Genomic DNA, 17462 nt, shown 5'->3' on the forward strand with positions numbered 1-17462 from the left:
GAGAGATGATAAGATAGCATTCCAATTTTAAAAACAGGCATGAGTAATGTCTTTAAATATTCATGTATTCATTTTAGTGCAGCCAAAACTGAGAATCTGATAAGTATATGTCCCATATTTATTTAACTAGAGGTGGCAGTTCATGGAGTGTTTCATAGCCTCTCTTACCTCAAAAATATTGTTGGATATTTGTGATTCACTATATTATGTCCCGAGTTTATAGCCCCAAGCAAAGCAATAGATAGCAGAAAGTAATGATATCATCAAATGTCATATTTTTCTTCTTTGTACTATGAATCTCAGTAGTTCATACAGCCTGCCTCTACCTTGAGATGAGCTTTGCAGTTCCCAAAATTTCTTTTCAGGTTTGAAGTTTAAATCCTCCTTTTCATTCACTTGCACAGTTACTTCCTTGTTTTTGCTGCTCTAACAGTGCAATATGTTGGGCACATATTATTATGGTTATGAGCCTCATGGCAAACAGCACCAAAAAAGATAGGATAGATAGATTCCCCCCCCCTTTTCTTCTAATCATAGCTAAAACAGCATGGTGCATAAGTGTGTGATGAGTGAGAAGCAAGACTGGTTCAGGTACAATAGTTAGGTTGGAAAAAGTAGCATAGAAAGCATGTTGTGGGTGTGAAAAAAATAAAAAAGATACATTTTGATTTATTTATTTTATTTTATTTATTTTATTTATTTTTTAAATTTTTATACTGCCCCCTCTCCCGAAGGACTCGGGGCGGTGATTTTGATGCTGTGATCAGTCTATGACAGATCCTGAATTAGCTTGAGAGAATGAATTATTTTTCAAATTTGATTGGAAATGATTAAAAAAAAAAACCAAACTGATTTTCCCAGGCTTGATCATCTCAACCCTAACGATGCCCTTGAAGTGATGTCCCGGTGCCTGGAGGCCATGCGGATCTGGATGAGGAGCAATAGGCTCAGGCTCAACCCATCCAAGACCGAGTGGCTGTGGGTTCCGACGTCCCGACAGTTGGCGCCATCACTGACTATTGGGGGCAAATCATTGGCCCCCATGGAGAGGGTTTGCAACTTGGGCGTCCTCCTGGATTCACGGCTGTCTTTAGAAGAGCACTTGATGGCCGTGACCGGGAGGATTTTTCATCAGGTTCACCTGATTTGCCAGTTACGTCCCTTTCTGGATCGGGACTCCTTACACACGGTCACTCATGCCCTTGTCACTTCCCACCTGGACTATTGTAATGCTCTCTACATGGGGCTCCCCTTGAGGAGCACCCGGAGGCTCCAACTGGCGCAGAGTGCGGCCGCATGGGTGGTAATGGGAGCGACATGGCGTTCCCATGTAACACCTCTCCTGCGCGAGCTGCACTGGCTCCTGGTGGTCTTCTGGGTGCGCTTCAAGGTTTTGGTTACCATCTTTAGAGTGCTCCATGGCTTAGGACCTGGTTACTTACGGGACCGCCTACTACCACCAATAGCCTCCCACCGGCCGGTACACTCTCATAGAGGGGGGCTCCTCTGGGTGCCGTCGGCCAAACAATGTCAACTGGCGGCCCCCAGGGGAGAGCCTTCTCTGTGGGGGCACCTACTATCTGGAATGAGCTCCCCCCGGAGATACGGAGGATCCCGGATCTGCGCACCTTCCGCCATGCTCTCAAGAGCTTTTTATTCCACCAGGCGGGCCTGGCCTAATCTTTTTCCCCTTTTTCTCTTTTAATACGTAAATTTTAATCTGTTTTTAAATGATTGGAGTGTTTTAAATCTGTCTGGGCCAAATTTGTTTAATTCGGTTTTATTCTATTTTTTAAATTTTGTATTTATGTATTTTATTGTTTGGCTGTTCACCGCCCTGAGTCGTTCGGGAGTAGGGCGGTATATAAATCAAATAAAGACTAAAGGCTAACATTGTCTGACTGCACTCTCCAAAATCAAACAATTTAGATATAATGTCACACAATACACATCCAGAATGCGCTCTCTCTCTCTCTCTCTCTCTCTCCCTCCCTCTCTCTCTCTCTCTCTCTCTCTCTCTCTCTCTCTCACACACACACACACACACACACACACGTAACTATTGCATTTCTACTAACTGCCACAGATTTCTTTAGACTGCCACACTTTCTAAAATGTGATCATATGGCAAGATCTTGCCCTGGAAAAATTCTAAGCTCCAAACAGCCAAACTGTGAATTGCTTTATGCTGACTCCATGAGTCTTTTTCTCTTTAGATTCTTTCTCACAGTGGCCAACTTTACCTCCATTGTTTCATGATGCAGTTTCACATTATCATCTGATTTGCCCTCCTTAGAGTTTGAATAGAAAGCAAAAGGATATCTAGGCAACCAATCAGGAAATGGGGAAAAAAAACTCCTACTAGTGCCCTACATCCTTGTTTTCTTACTCCATTTCTCTCTAAAACATTCTAGTTTTCAAGGAGGGAGGAGGAGGCAGGGTAATCTGGCAATTCTTGTTAATATACTCCTGCAGTTTTAGAGGAAATACTTCTCATACTCATACATCAAGTCATGTTTCCTTCCACCACAGTTCCCATTTCAGTGCTCCCAACTTGATCTCAGTAAAGGCTTGCAGTTGTCTGTCTCTCAGGTCTCCAATCAGTGGGGTATTTATATTTGCGTGTGTTGTCTCTTGAGTTACTGATCTGGGTGCAAAGAGTCTTAGAGTCTTTCAGATGACTCATTCTAATTCTCTCCTCCTCCAGCAAGGATCTGTTTTTTATTATGTATTCATAATCAAAGGTGCTGTATGTACTGTCCATCTCATTATCTCTGGGTGGTTTACAAATTACCATAAAACCTATTAGAATCTAGACAAAGTTAGCAAGCAAAGTTAACTTTAAAAAGATGGAATACCCTTAAGCCACCAGCTATTCCTGGCGTTGCATGCTACTATTGGATGCCTACATTAGTTGACAGAGCCTTTACAATTGACAGAGGTTTTAATATTCTCTATCATTAATGACAGTGTTTACATCTGCAAGATTTCTTGCCTGTATATCTATTTATTAAACTGCCTAATAGCTAAAACTTTCTGAGCAGTCTTATCAAGCATAAAAGACCAGATCCACACATTCAATTAAACTGATTTATTGCTAAAGCCTATGCACAGGGAATCTTCTCAACTAACAGTGGACAGCTGATTAGAGTTAGATAAGGACCAACAGCATTCAAACTGGGTTGGACTTAGTTCACTTGTGACTGTGCAAGTATTCTAAGCTGATCCCCCTTTTCACTTTGCCTCCAAGTTCTGCCATTCTGTTTCCTACAGCTTTACAATAAAGCACACTAAAAATATAGTATGAATCCAAAGATACAATAAATTAAAATGAAAGCATCATATAAATTAGACAGCTGCAAATCAGTCTGTAGTCTTCAAAGCAATATAAATAAAAAGGCAGGTAATTTAAAAAAAAACTAGTTAAAAAGCTGTGGAAAATAGAAGATTTTCACCTGGCACTGAAATGATGGTAGTGTGGATGCCAATCAAGCCTACCTGGGGAGGGAATTCCATAAACGGGTGCTATCACAGAAGAAGCTCTCCCCTGATGAGGAGGATCTCATTAGACTCAAGGGTGTGTTTTCCCCCCCAAAAGGCATCTGAACTATGTTTTTTCCTTGAGGAGGATCTTTTTTCCCTTAAGCAAGTCTGGGTAGGTGATGCAGTATGGAAGAAGGCACTCCTTCAAATAATCTGGTCCTAAGCCACCACTTTGAATTGGCTCTGAAAAAGAATCAGCAGCCTGTGTAGATGACAAAGAACTGGTATAATATGACCATATTGGTGAAAGGTCTAGTTGCTCTATTTTAAATTAATTTTAGTTTCCAAACTGTTTTCAAAGGCAGCCCCACATTGCAATAATCAAATCAGGAAGTTTTCAGCATGAATAATTGTTGCAAGGCTTTCTGTATCCAAGTTAAGATGTCAGTTGATAAATCAGCTGAAACTGTAAAAGCAGTTCTGGCCACAACACCACCAAAGCCAGCTAAACCTCTAGTGACAGTGATGGATCTAGAAGCTCCCCTAAACGGTAAACTTGTTCCTTTAGCGCAAGTGCAGACCATTCCAGGACAGGCAGGATATGGCCTAAATAGACAGTAGCTTTGTCTTTTAGTTTATTTATATCCCACCTTTATTATTTTTACAAATAACTCAAGGTGACAAATATATTCAACACACCTTCCTCCTTCTATTTTCCTCTGTGAGGTGAGTTGGTCTGAGAGAGAATGATTGGCCCAAGGTCACCCAGATGGCTTTCATGGCTAAGGCAGGACTTGAACTCACAGACTCCTACTTTCTAGTTAGTTAGTGAGTTAGTTTATTATATTCATATACTGCCCTTCTCCCGAAGGACTCAGGGCGGTGAACAGCCATGGTAAAAACAATATACAGCAAAAATTTAAAAACTTAATTAAAATAATTCAATCATTGGCCGAATTTAAAACACCCAACTAAAATCATTTTAAAACTCCTATCAAAACCCAATTTAAAATCCTTTATCCCATCAGACCAGCTTGCTGGAATAATAGGGTCTTCAGAGCACGACGGAAGGCGCGGAGGTCGGGGATCCTTCGTATGTCCGGGGGCAGATCGTTCCATAGGGCCAGGGCCCCCACAGAGAAGGCTGTCCCCCTGGGGGTCGCCAGCCTCCACAGCACGCTGAGTAGGCCCTCTCTGTGGGAGCGTATTGGTCGGTGGGAGGCAATCGGTGGCAGAATGCGGTCCTGTAAATAACCAGGTCCTAAGCCATGGAGCGCTTTAAAGGTGGTAACCAACACCTTGAAACGCACCCGGAAGACCACCGGGAGCCAGTGCAGTTTGCACAAGAAGGGTGTTACATGGGAGCGACGAGTCGCCCCCATTATTACTCGCACGGCTGCATTCTGGACCAGCTGGAGCCTCCGGATGCTCCTCAAGGGGAGCCCCATGTAGAGAGCATTACAATAGTCCAGCCGGGAAGTGACGAGGGCATGAGTGACTGTGCGCAGGGCGTCCCGATCCAGAAAGGGACGCAACTGGGAGATCAGGCGAACCTGATAGAAAGCCCCCTTGGCCACAGCCGTCATATGATCTTCCAAAGACAGCCATGAGTCCAGGAGGACACCCAAGTTGTGAGTCTTCTCTGAAGGGGGTAAGATCTCATCCCCAATAGCCAGCGATGGTGTTAGCTGGCTATATCGGGTCTATATTCTATATTCTAGACTCGTGCCTTAACTACATTGAGTCTAAGTTACATCCATTCCATTACTCTGTCCAAGAACAGATGCAAAACACCAGCCACCTTACTTGTGTTAGAAGAAAAAAAGGTAGACATCATCCTTGATGACACCTCAGTCCACATCTTTGGATGGCCACTTCCAGGAATTTAGAATATATGTTAAATAGCCTAGAGGATAAAATGGACCCCTGAAGGACTCCATAACCCACTTGCCATGAGGCCAAAGAGTAATCCCTTAGCACCACCTTTGGGAAACAACCATCCAGGTAGGGGTGTGGAACCATCAGAATACAATGCCCACACATCCCATCTCTTGGCAGCCTATCCCGGAATGATTGATGGTACCAAGTTGCTGAGAGATTCAGGAAGGCCAATGCAATTGTACTCACCCATCTTTTTCTTGGCCCTAGACATCTCACAGGGCAACCAAGTTTCTATTCCATAACCAGACCTGTATATACAATAAATATATTATATCAGTTAACAAATATATGTAGGAAACACACCACAGTAGTAATGGGCAACTTTAACTACCCTGACATCAACTGGGAGGCAAACTCTGCATCAGGTGGGAGATCAAACAGATTCCTGACCAACCTAGATAAAGGAGGGAACTAGAGGGACAGCTCTACCGGACCTAATATTTAGTAACAGAGAAGAAACGATAAAGGGGGTTGAAGTTGCAGGAACTTTTGGGGGGAGAGTGATCATGTCATATTAGAATTCAGTTTAATGCAGACACAAGCAATAGACAATAGAAAATAAGTTTTATCCAAAGGAGCCTGGTATTTTTATGCTTTTGTTGCCATAAGAAAGCTTTTACAAGGTCTCCTTGCTTCACCGGGAGATTATATAAGAGATGTCTCGAATTGGCAGTTGTTTTCTCTGATTCTGATTGATTCTCTATCTGTCTGCAGGGAGGAAACGAGTTAGAGACTGTACTAGTCATATTTTCGATGGGTTTCAAACAACCTGTGATAATTCAATTGTTGTTTAATAATGGCTCAGGATAGGAAAACCAATGTTCCTTTGGGCAGAAGTAGAATTATTTGTTCCAAATTTATTTTTCATATAGATAAATATCTCTTAAGATACTACAAGAACATTTGCCAGTGTTTGCTCTTAAGCAGGAGTTGTGTTGAACTCTAATGTGTTCAGCTCCCAAGGCCCCATACAGACTCCACAGTGCCAGGAAGAAAAAGGAGAAGACTGGAATCAAAACTTCATGTTTTCTTTTTTCTTTGATACCCAATTTATAAGTTAGAATTTATGCTATTGCCAGGAGCCAATTTCTCAGTTGCTTAGAAGATGCTATGATGCTATATAGGCCCGGGGTACTTGCAGGACCATCTCCAGCCGTTCTCCCATCGTCCTGTACGCTCTCACAGAGTCGGCCTCCTCAGGGTGCCGTCGGCCAAACAATGTCGGCTGACGACCCCCAGGGGGAGGGCGTTCTCTGTGGGAGCCCCAACCCTCTGGAATGGATTGCCCACTGAACTCAGGACAGCCTTCTTTCCTTCCGCCGCGAGCTGAAGATCTGGCTCTTCCGCCAATTAAACTGATCCGTTTGGGGGTACACTAGTATAATTTTAAATCATTTTTTAACTGGGTTATTGATTTTAATTTTGTATTGTATTGTGATTTGTATTCAAGTTGTCATTTTGTAAGCCGCCTTGAGTCCCTAGGGAGAAAGGCGGCATATAAATCGCAATAAATAAATTAATTAATTAATTAATTAAAGGCAAGAACAAACAATAATGATAATTTAAGAATACCTTGCTATTTGTAGTTCATGGTTGCCAGTTCCCTTTTTATCCAGGACCTCTGGAGTTCATTTTTAATTGCAATGGTTGTACTAAGAGATGTGTGTGTGTGTGTATTGTATTTATTTGTCTGTTAGTTAGATTTAGAAGGTGATATACGTCATATTACTTCCTCCAATCTTTGCCCACAGCAGCTGATCTTTTATTAAGTTCTGATGCATCTAGCATGAGACACTAATTATATACACACTTTTCCTAATGCTTTTATAAACCAGTGACCAGAAGAGATGGGAGGTGGAGTTTGAAGGAGTTTTTGTTTTTTCAGAAGATACTGCAAAATTGCAAATGAAGTCATAGATGCTTGATTCAACTTCTGCTTTTTAAATTCTCTTTAACAAAGCTGCAATCCTGTTTTCTTACTTGACAGTAAGCCTTATTGAATTTAAGTGGACTAACATACAAATAGCGCATGAGTAACTGCTTTTTGCAAATACCAGTTTATCCAAGAATTGTTCTAAGAAAAAGCCCCTCAACTCAATGGAGAGGTTTGTTTTGGCCAAAAAAAAATTGGTTTTAACAGATTGCTGCCTTATTCATGTGGAATCTTAATTGTTTAATAAGGAGATTAAAATGTATTGGTAATAAGCTTACCTGGAAGTAAGCTGCCCACTTCTCAGTAAATATATAGGCAAGAGCTTTATCAATCAATGTCTTGCTTACTTTTGAATAGTTATCAAACGGTAAGGTTTACCTAATTAACACCCTTGCTTAAATTGGAATTTGTAAAAAAAAATCATTTTTAAAATTTTTACCTTGCCTTTTTTCATGTATAGTTCAGGATGACTAACATACCAATATTCCTTCCTCTGCCAACAACATCCCTGTGAGGGCCCCAAAAAAGTGATTGACTCAAATGGCTATAATGCTAAGAACTCAGTGTCTCTTAGTTTCTAAGCCAATACCATTATCACTACGCCAAACTGGTTCTTTTAATTCTATCAAATTTTATTTATTTTTGTCTTCTCAAAATTGGAATGTAGCTCTTGAAACTTTTCCCAAGATTAGTCTTGACTTTATATGAAAACTATCCCCTAGGTATTTTGTGATAAAATTATGTACATGCACAGAAAGGAAAGGGAGGGAAGACCAATCAAATTTGGTATGTTTTATTATCCAAGACACATTAAAATCATGATGCTCTTTCTTTCCGATGTTGAAATTTTAGCAGGGATGGATATTCAGTTTGATCTTCAGAACTTTGACCATGTCCATTTATACAATGGGACTTCCTTTTCCATCCCCAAGACATCTCTTGAAGTCCCTTGACCTTAGGAGCAGAATTGAAGGACCTTTAAGGGATACACTGGGGGGAAAAAAGAATCTTTCCACCAAGCAAATGTGACTGCCAATAGACATGTTTGCTTACAACTCTAAAGCTTTTGGACCAGGGGTGAAATCGAGCAGGTTCTGACAGGTTCTGGAGAACTGGTAGCGGAAATTTTGAGTAGTTCGGAGAACCAGCAAATACCACCTCTGGCTGGCCCCAGAGTGGGGTGGGAATGGAGATTTTGCAGTATCCTTCCCCCAGGAGTGGGGTGGGAATGGAGATTTTGCAGTATCCCTCCCCTGGAGTGGGGTGGGAATGGAGATTTTGTAGTATCCTTTCCCTGCCACACCAAGCCACGCCCACAGAACTGGTAGTAAAAAAAATTGGATTTCACCACTGTTTTGGACCATTGCATTGTTGTTACTGTCTTTCCTAAGAGAAACCTATAACACTTTCAAATTAGAATTTAATACCACAAAGTAATTCACATACAGAAATACAAAAGAGCTTTATTCTGAAAGGAGGGGGAACAAATTCTTGGAAATCTCAGAAATCACACTGGACTTGCATAGATTACTCTTGGGGACCTATTTATTTCTTTAGCTTTTCTGTTAGATATTTCAGTGCAATATAATTTCATGGGCATCAGCTGCCATAAACTGTTTGTCAATACTGCAGTGCAGATGTTGTATTCCTTAGTAACAGTGTGAATTTGCAGAGGAAAATCAAAGGAAGGAACAATATTACTGAGGAGGAGAAATCATGTAGCTAGGATTTTTTTTTAGGTATGACATTTTTAACAGTCTTTATCAATAATCACCACTAATTTAAATTATACATTAAGCAGTCATCTTCCCACTTCTCTGAGTATTGTGTACTATTATATGCCAACATATTTCTTCCTTTAATCGCCACTGTTTTTTGTTTACATCACTGCTTCTCCTCCAAAATGTTCTTTTGCCATATTTTTTTTCCAGGAATATGTTGTTTAATTGATTTTGCTGATTAAACACTAGGAATTTGTTTTAAGAGCTGCATATGTTGTTTCAGGACACTATGCGTTATAGGCAGATATTTATACTTTAGAGTCTTAGTGTATTTATATCTAGGTCTGTGGGTGTATGTGAGTGGGAATATTTAGTTCTTTTATTTTGGAAGCTTAAGAAAATGAACAATATAAAGAAACAGTCATGGAAAGATTTCTTGATTCCTGGTCTACAGTGCTTCCTTTTAATTTAGAAAAAAGGTAATCTGAAGTTCAGTAGCTGGGCAGTTTGAATGTTCTAGTCCAGCTAACTTTTCTGGACCGAGTGCCCAAAGCACGTGCGTGCGCAAATGTGCACGTGCGTGCCCGAATTCCCAAAATGCAATGTGTGTGTGGTCCCCGTGCATACGCCCCACCCCCATGCATCCCCTCATGGCCCCCCGCCCCCGCACATAACCCTGTGCATACGCATGCGCCCCCACATGTGCCCCCCGTGCATGCGCCCCACATGCGCCCTACCCCCATGCATGCCTGCATGTGCCCCGCACATGCCTCACCTCCTGCGCATGCACGCGCAGCCCCCATACGTACCACGCGCATGCGCAGCAGAGACCCAAAAACACCTGGCCAGTAGGAGGCACATGCGCGGCAGAGCTGAACTGGGGCAATGGCTCACGTGCCCACAGAGAGGCACTGCATGCCACCTCTGGCACAGGTGCCATAGGTTCGCCATCACAGTTCTGAATAGCTTTGTAAGAGGAAATAAACTAGGAAATCAGAACCAATCTCTTCTAGGGAGCATCACGCTAAGGCAGAATGTGATTTTGTTTAGTTTTGTCTTTGCATGCTATAAAACACTAACTGCTATGACTGTAAATAAATAATTTCAGGTAATTTTGCTTTATTCATTAAACCAGAGTTAATGAGTTATTATTGTATTTTAAAATATTATTGTATTTTTTCTTGTTTTAATATTTTTATTAGTCACTGGGATTGGGTGGCATACAGATACTACAGCTAATCCTCATTTAATGACCAGTTATTCAGTGACCGTTTAATCCCTGACAGCAGTCACCCTCAGCTCAACTGCACTCACCACTGGGCCACAGCAGCCACTTACCCACCTGCCACCCTGCTTGTGAGCTACTTGGAACTTGTGACTTCCTGCCAGTTTTCCCAGTAACTTTAGTTGTTGGAAACCAGCAGAGGAGGTCCTTGCTTAATGACCACCAATTCTTGCTTAGCAATGGCAACAGAGACTGCTGGGATTGTTGTCACTAAGTGATGCACTCACTTGAGATCACGTTTTATGACTATATCACTTAGGGATGGAAAATCTGAAAACCCATTGTTAACCGAGGACTACCTGTAATAATAAAAAAACCTAAATGAAATTCATAAAAGTCTCTTTTCTATTTTAGATAACAAATTAACATGTAGGAAGAAAGGGCATAATTTTAAGCAGGGATTAGAGGTGAAGGAAGGGGGAGATAAGTAAGGTGTGAGGAACCAGAGCACTAAAAGAACTAAACATACTCCTTGGCAAAGAAGCTGCCTAAAGTCACATGGCAAATATTCAGGGCCATTTTTGAACAATAATATTTTGTACAATCATAATAGTGCCCCGAAAGGTTAGGCGTACTTAACTTTTTAATCTCTAACTTTGTCTCTGGTTTTTTTTATTATTATTTGCCAATAATCAAGCATTTTTACTCTCCTGAAATTGATGAATATTTTGCCACTTTGAAATTATGCCTAGATTTGATTCTAAACAATAGAAAATAGCAAAAGAAAAGTATTAATGCTATATTGTAAATTCCTGTGAACTTACTAGTAGAAAATTACTTGGGTTGAGTTATAATATAAAAAATATAGGGAACCAAAAAGATGTGGGATAAAAATTCCTGCTAACTATAAAAAGATACAATATAGAGAAAGATCTGTACAATGTTTTGCATGAAAGCTAGTACAAAATAGATATTTGGGCAATATTTCAAATAATGTCATTTATTTTTTATTAAGCTGCATTTACTAGTCCTTAGGAGAGAATACTAGCAGCAACTGTAAGAAAATACTTCGCAACAGAAAGAAAAAGATATAAAAAATAAAAGCAAGAATAAGTTCAGATTCAAACAACAGTAACAGTAGAAGAATTGTGTAGTCTTATATGCCCTTATCCTTATTTAAACAAAGGATTAATTCAATTGCAATTCCAAATAAGAGTAACATTTCAAATAACAGTCTAATACTATCATATAGTGATAGTAACATGAATTAATTTTGCCGCAGATTCTATTAAGGGCATCCTACTCTCAGTTAACAGTGATGCAAATTCTACATCAAATAATATCTGGCTAGCATTTATCTTTCTCCAGTCGTAAACTCAGAATAATATAACCTGCTGAGATTTACATAGGAACGGTGGCAGTCACCTTTTTCATTTTTAACATATGGTTTAAAAGGAAGCGTGTTGAAGAATGGATGCATGGTAATTAGCATTTATTCATAGAAGGCTATTGGATTGCTCTAAATTAAGTAAAAGTTGTATAAAAGATGTGTCTAAGAAGAGATATAGTGAACAGAGCAGTTACAAAAAGTTCTGTGTTAAAAACATGCTGGTCTTGAATGCTTTCCATTTTAGTAGAACAGCAAAGTGGATCTGTTTAGCACAAAGTGTATCCCAAGCTAATAGTGATTCTCAAGGCTCTCAGACAAATATTTCATACATCTATTACTGGGTTTCTTCCTTAAAACTCTGATATTGATATTGAAATTAGGACACTGCCATGCACTGCATGTATCATTTTCCACACATAACACATCGCTGGACTCCCGCCACTCTTTTTAAAAAACAAAAACAAAGCAGGGATTGATTTTTCTGAAGTATGATTTCATGCTGTCCCGCCAGTATCTGCATGTGCGTATATACACATATGCACAAAGATACAGACTGTCTGTGCGTATGTGTATAGAGATTGCGATATCTAGTATGAAGGAAAGGGCATTTTACACACTGTCATCCAACATTAGAAATTCAATATGCATTCTGCAACTTTGAGCATCAGGGGAAGTATCACAATACAGAGTGTATATACCAGTGATGGTGAACCTTTTTGGCACCGAGTGACCAAACCGGAATGTGTGTGCACGCGTGTGCATGTGTGCGCGCTGGAGTGCTGGAAACCCAAAGACCAGCTGGCCGGTGTGTGCATGCCTGTTTTTCGGGCTGTTTTTAAGCCGTTTTTGGCCCAAAAATGGCTGAAAACCGGCCCTAAAAACAGCCTGGAAAACGGCCTGAAAACGCCCCCAAAATAGGCCATTTTTTGGGCCATTTTCAGGCCATTTTCTGGCTCTCTGGTGCCCGTGAAGACCAGCTGGTGTATGTGCGTTCCGGAAACCAGAAGAGCAGCTGGCAACGGTGCGCGTGCCCACAGAGAGGGCTCTACATGCCACCTGTGGCACGCATGCCATAGGTTCGCCATCACGGGTATATACAAAAAAAGCATGCTTAGTCTTACACTTACCCCATCCAATAACTGTTGGAGAATGAGCTTTACATTTGCTTAACAGCATTACCATTTCATTTCCTTTGTCACCAGCTGAAATGGTTTTTCTCTTTCAGACAAGAATCTAAAAATTACACACAGCAGGACAAAAGACATTTTTGTCTTTCACTTGAATTTTTTCTCTGCAAAGCTATAGATAGAAAACATAATGACTTGTTCACTTCATATGTCTTACATTAGAAGTATTTCTCTTAGCTAAACCACTTTTGTTACTCCTTAATATGTTTTTTTTTACTTATAAGAGGTAGAGATAAGCTTTATTCTTATCCAACTAAATGTATTATATTTAGTTGTTTATGGAAGGAATTTTGGAATAAAGACATACAAAGGAGGGAAGAAATACATACTGTACATCTCTAGGTTCTTAAATTCATAGTAATACGTAGTGCAACCACACAAAACATCTGCACAGGATGTTGAAATTGGTATTTCACATGTAAGAGTTCACTTTCACTATTAACACATAAGAGGTTATTAATGGCATTAAAAATTATAACATCACAACAAAGAGACACAGTGTTATATCATTAATAACCATTAATACCAAGTTTTGAACAGTAATTGATGCTGTATGAATAGAACAAAACTGATACATGTGCTCTACATACATGTGGGCAAATATTGTAAAGAATCCCTCTGTCACCAAAAGAGTAAATGTGGCCTGTGTATTTTGAATTTTGCCTGTCAATACTCAGGCACTTGTAATGATTATCATTATTTATACCAAAAGGGTCCTGAAAAAAAGTATATCATGCTTACAAAAATAATCTACTCAATACTTGCCATTATAAACCATCATAATTAAAATGCGTTTTACCTGACAATACCTGACAATATTGTATTGATTGGGTTGTACGGTGTAGGTAATACAAGCAGAAGAATATTCTTAAATATAGTGGAAGGACTGGACAACAGCAGAACCTGCCATGATTATTAGATCCTTATCAGAATTAAATATCAGTATCCAGTGTCACTAATAGAATCATTTGTTATTCTCAAATTGTTACATAATCCTTGTAGAGAATGGGCATCCCGTGTTCATTAGATGAATCTGGCAAGTCCTTCTTCCCACACAGGCAAACACCTCTAAGGCAGGAGCAGAAGGACAAATAGATTATCCCCCCCCAACGTATCTGATTAATATGAAAAACAGGGAAACAACCCAACGCGCCTCCCTTTTTCTTGAGGAAAGTAAATGTTAAAAGTCATCTTAGAATCCTAGCCTCAAGGAAGCTTCCATTTAAAAAGGTTCATCTTGAAATGTGAGAGAGGGATCGAGGAACATGTGAGACGTCAGAGTGAGGTAAAATGGTTCCCTGAAAGAGGATAGGATAGTTTCAGAACTATCCCATCCTATAGTTTCAAATCCAATTTCAGAATAATTGCTCTCAGAGGAAGTACTAAAGCCTGGAGAAGCAAACATTTCTCCAGATCTATAGAAAGACAGACCACCAGATTCTGTGATAAAGAGTTAAGCTGATTTTTCTGAAGGAATGAGGTGATGGAGGGAGCTCCAAACTAGAATCCTTGAAGCCCCATTAAGTCACAGCAAGTAAATTAAACTGCTCCTAGAATTCCAGAAGTTTCCATTCTGTATTGCAACCAAAGAGAATAGTCTGAAGATTCAAGGAATATGCTGAATATATTTGCAAATGTCCATATTCTCTGGATACCCAATTTAGCTATTGGCTTGGTAAAAAGACAGTACTGTTGCCCTATTAACTCTCTATTGTAGCCACTCATAGAAATCCTTCCTTTTACACACTCAAACTGGTGGCCCACGGGCCGGATGCGTCACACACCAGCCACTCCCACCTCAGCTCCACAAAGGGGAAAAACATCATGAAATGTCATGTGATGGCAATGTGATGCCGCAAGTTTGACACCCATGCTAGATAAACTAGGAATATCTGTGGTGTTGTAATCTCAACATGGTTGAAGAAGGCTAATCTAATGTATTTAATAAAATTGGGAGAGAGAATATAGAATTATTTAAAGCCTTTTAACTAATTCTATAAAGACTTTTAACTAATTCTATAACAGCATGTCTCTAGGATTTGGCAATTAGTGATTCTAGAATTTGTGCTATGAAAATTTTCTGAGAATACCATATTTATGTAGTAGCTAGCAAAATCTCAGTTGATTTCAAAAAGTTAGGCAAGGCTGGCCCTGGATAGTACTTTCATGGGAAACTACCAGGAAATACAAGGGCTATAGACTAGAAATTGCACAAACATCCAATAGAAAGCAATGACTAATCACTTCCATGATGTTACCAAGAAAACTGAATCATCATAGTTGAACTGAAAGTAGGCTTTACATCCCACCGCCTTCACCTTCTATATGAGTTGTAGGTTATTTGACCCAGATGGAAAGAAACATTTTGTGGATAATTAAGGTTAAGTATGCCTAAACATTCATAGAAATTCAGATAGTTAAAAATAAGGCTAAGTTTAAAGAAAGTAAGCAAATGTTGATACCTTTTTACTGATAGCATGATGCAGAAAATAAAAGGGAAATCTAGTGTTTGCCATGCTCTTATTTTCCAAGATGAAATAATTTATTATACATAGATTTTGACTGTATATTCAAATGAATGCCTGCCCTTTATAGGGAGAAACTTCTCGTAACATCATGTTTTTAACCAGCCTGGCGAGATCTGGGTTAGAGTTGAGGCATATAGTGGATTTATGTTGACATCTGCTGGCTGTTAAAGAGAATGTTTGAAAAATAACCAGTCAATTTCCCCTTTCTGTTGTGCAATAGCTTGTTAATTGTTTTATTTATTTATTAATCCTTGAGCAAAGGAAATGTCTTGATTAGCTGCCATTTCAGTTAAAAACTACAAAGTTTAGCAAATGTATTAAGACACAAGTCTGTCTCTTGATGTGCTGTACTTAACAAAATAATTTCATGTAAATTGGAAAAATATGGTACTAGTGCCAATGTTGTTAGAAATTGAAAGAAAACACAGCATGGAAAAATCTCTGAAAATAAAAATGGGCAATGATTTGGACCCCTCTAACATCTGTTTGTCTTCTAATATATATGATCTAGTAGTCGATCACATAGCTTACTTAATGTTACTTTAAACCTAAAGCTATTGTTTAAAATAAAATATCTCATTAATAGACTTTGCAAACTTTTCTGAATGTATTTCAACATAATATATTCTCTTTCTCAGCAAAAAAAAAATTAAACATAGTCCTTGACTTACAATCACAACTGAGTTTAAAATTTCCTTGCTAAGCAAGATAATCGTTAAGTGAGTTTGACCCATTATGCGGCCTTTCTTGTCGCAGTTCTTAAGTGAATCATATAGTAGTTAAGTTAGCAACAGGGTTGTTAAGAGAATCTGGCTTCCCCAATGACTTTGTGTGTCAGAGAGTCGCAAAAGGTAATCACGTGACCCAGAGACCCTGCAATTGTCATAAATACATGCCAGTTGCCAAGCCTTTGAATTTTGATTACCTGACCACGGCCATGCTGCAATGGTCGTAAGTGTGAAAAGTGGTCATAAATCATTGTTTTCAGTGCCTTAGTAAATTTGAACAGTCATTAAATGAATGGTTGTAAGTTGAGGATTATCTATATTTTATATGTTCTGTTTTTTACTTTGGCTGTTCACCGCCCTGAGTCCTATTTGGAGAAGGGCGGTGTAGAAATGGAAACAAACAAATAAATAAATAAATAAATAAATATTTTGAGGCAAGATAATTCAAATCTGAAAGAAAAATAATATAAAATTTGACAGGTTTTGCTTATTTCTAAGTGGCAGTTAAATAATTAAATAATGTAATAATCATTAGGAATCATGCAAATAAATTTATTTGAAACTAATTTGGATGTTCAAAAATGTTTAAAAATATAGGTAGTCCTCGACTTACAACAGTTCGATTAGTGACCGTTTGAAGTTACACTGGCAGTGAAAAAAGTGACTTATGACCATTTTTCACAGGACCGTTCACATAACCATATTACAAACCTAACAACTGCAGTGATTCACTTAAAAAATGTGGGAAGAAAAGTCGTAAAATGGGGCAAAACTCACTTAACAAATTTCTCACTTAGCAACATAAATTTTGGGCTCAAGTGTGGTCAAGGACTACCTGTATAACGTTTGCTCACATTATCTACGTTGACATATATGTTGTAATATTTTGTAAAATCAATAAACCAGCTGTGATTAACTTAAGCCTCAGTGACTTAAACTCAATTTATTTTACCTTGGGACAAAGCTTTTCAAAGAAAGAGACTGATGATCAAAGATACTGAATAAGACCTTTTATTTAGAGATTATATTTAAAGCCTTCTGGAAGCATCTGGGAAGGCCAAGTACTAAATGGACAACTGGAATTTTCCATTAATTCCTGGGTTCATGCCCCTATTGTTTGGTTTATCAGTCTTAAACATTGTAATTTGAGGAGTAATTATATTGCTCTGCTTACATAGTTCAAGCATAGAAATAAGAATATTATTGTTTATTACCTCTAGATTGACTTTGGTAGCAGTGAATTCAATTATGATATTTCAAAGATAAAATAATATAAACTTATCATTATGCTTTAGCTTAACATTTTTGATTAGATTAAATTTTGTT

General features: G+C 38.9%; 1 protein-coding gene across 2 annotated transcripts in view; it reads left to right on the plus strand.

The window, feature by feature from the left end:
- ZNF385B (zinc finger protein 385B) overlaps window positions 1-17462 on the plus strand; it is a 206982-nt gene that overhangs the window by 119226 nt on the left and 70294 nt on the right. The gene's annotated exons all lie outside the window — the stretch shown is intronic.

The sequence above is a fragment of the Pituophis catenifer genome, unplaced genomic scaffold (genome assembly GCF_029215685.1).
Source record: "Pituophis catenifer annectens isolate HBS135680 unplaced genomic scaffold, rPitCat1.0.hap2 SCAF_1, whole genome shotgun sequence".
In the NCBI taxonomy this organism is placed as follows: Eukaryota; Metazoa; Chordata; class Lepidosauria; order Squamata; family Colubridae; genus Pituophis; species Pituophis catenifer.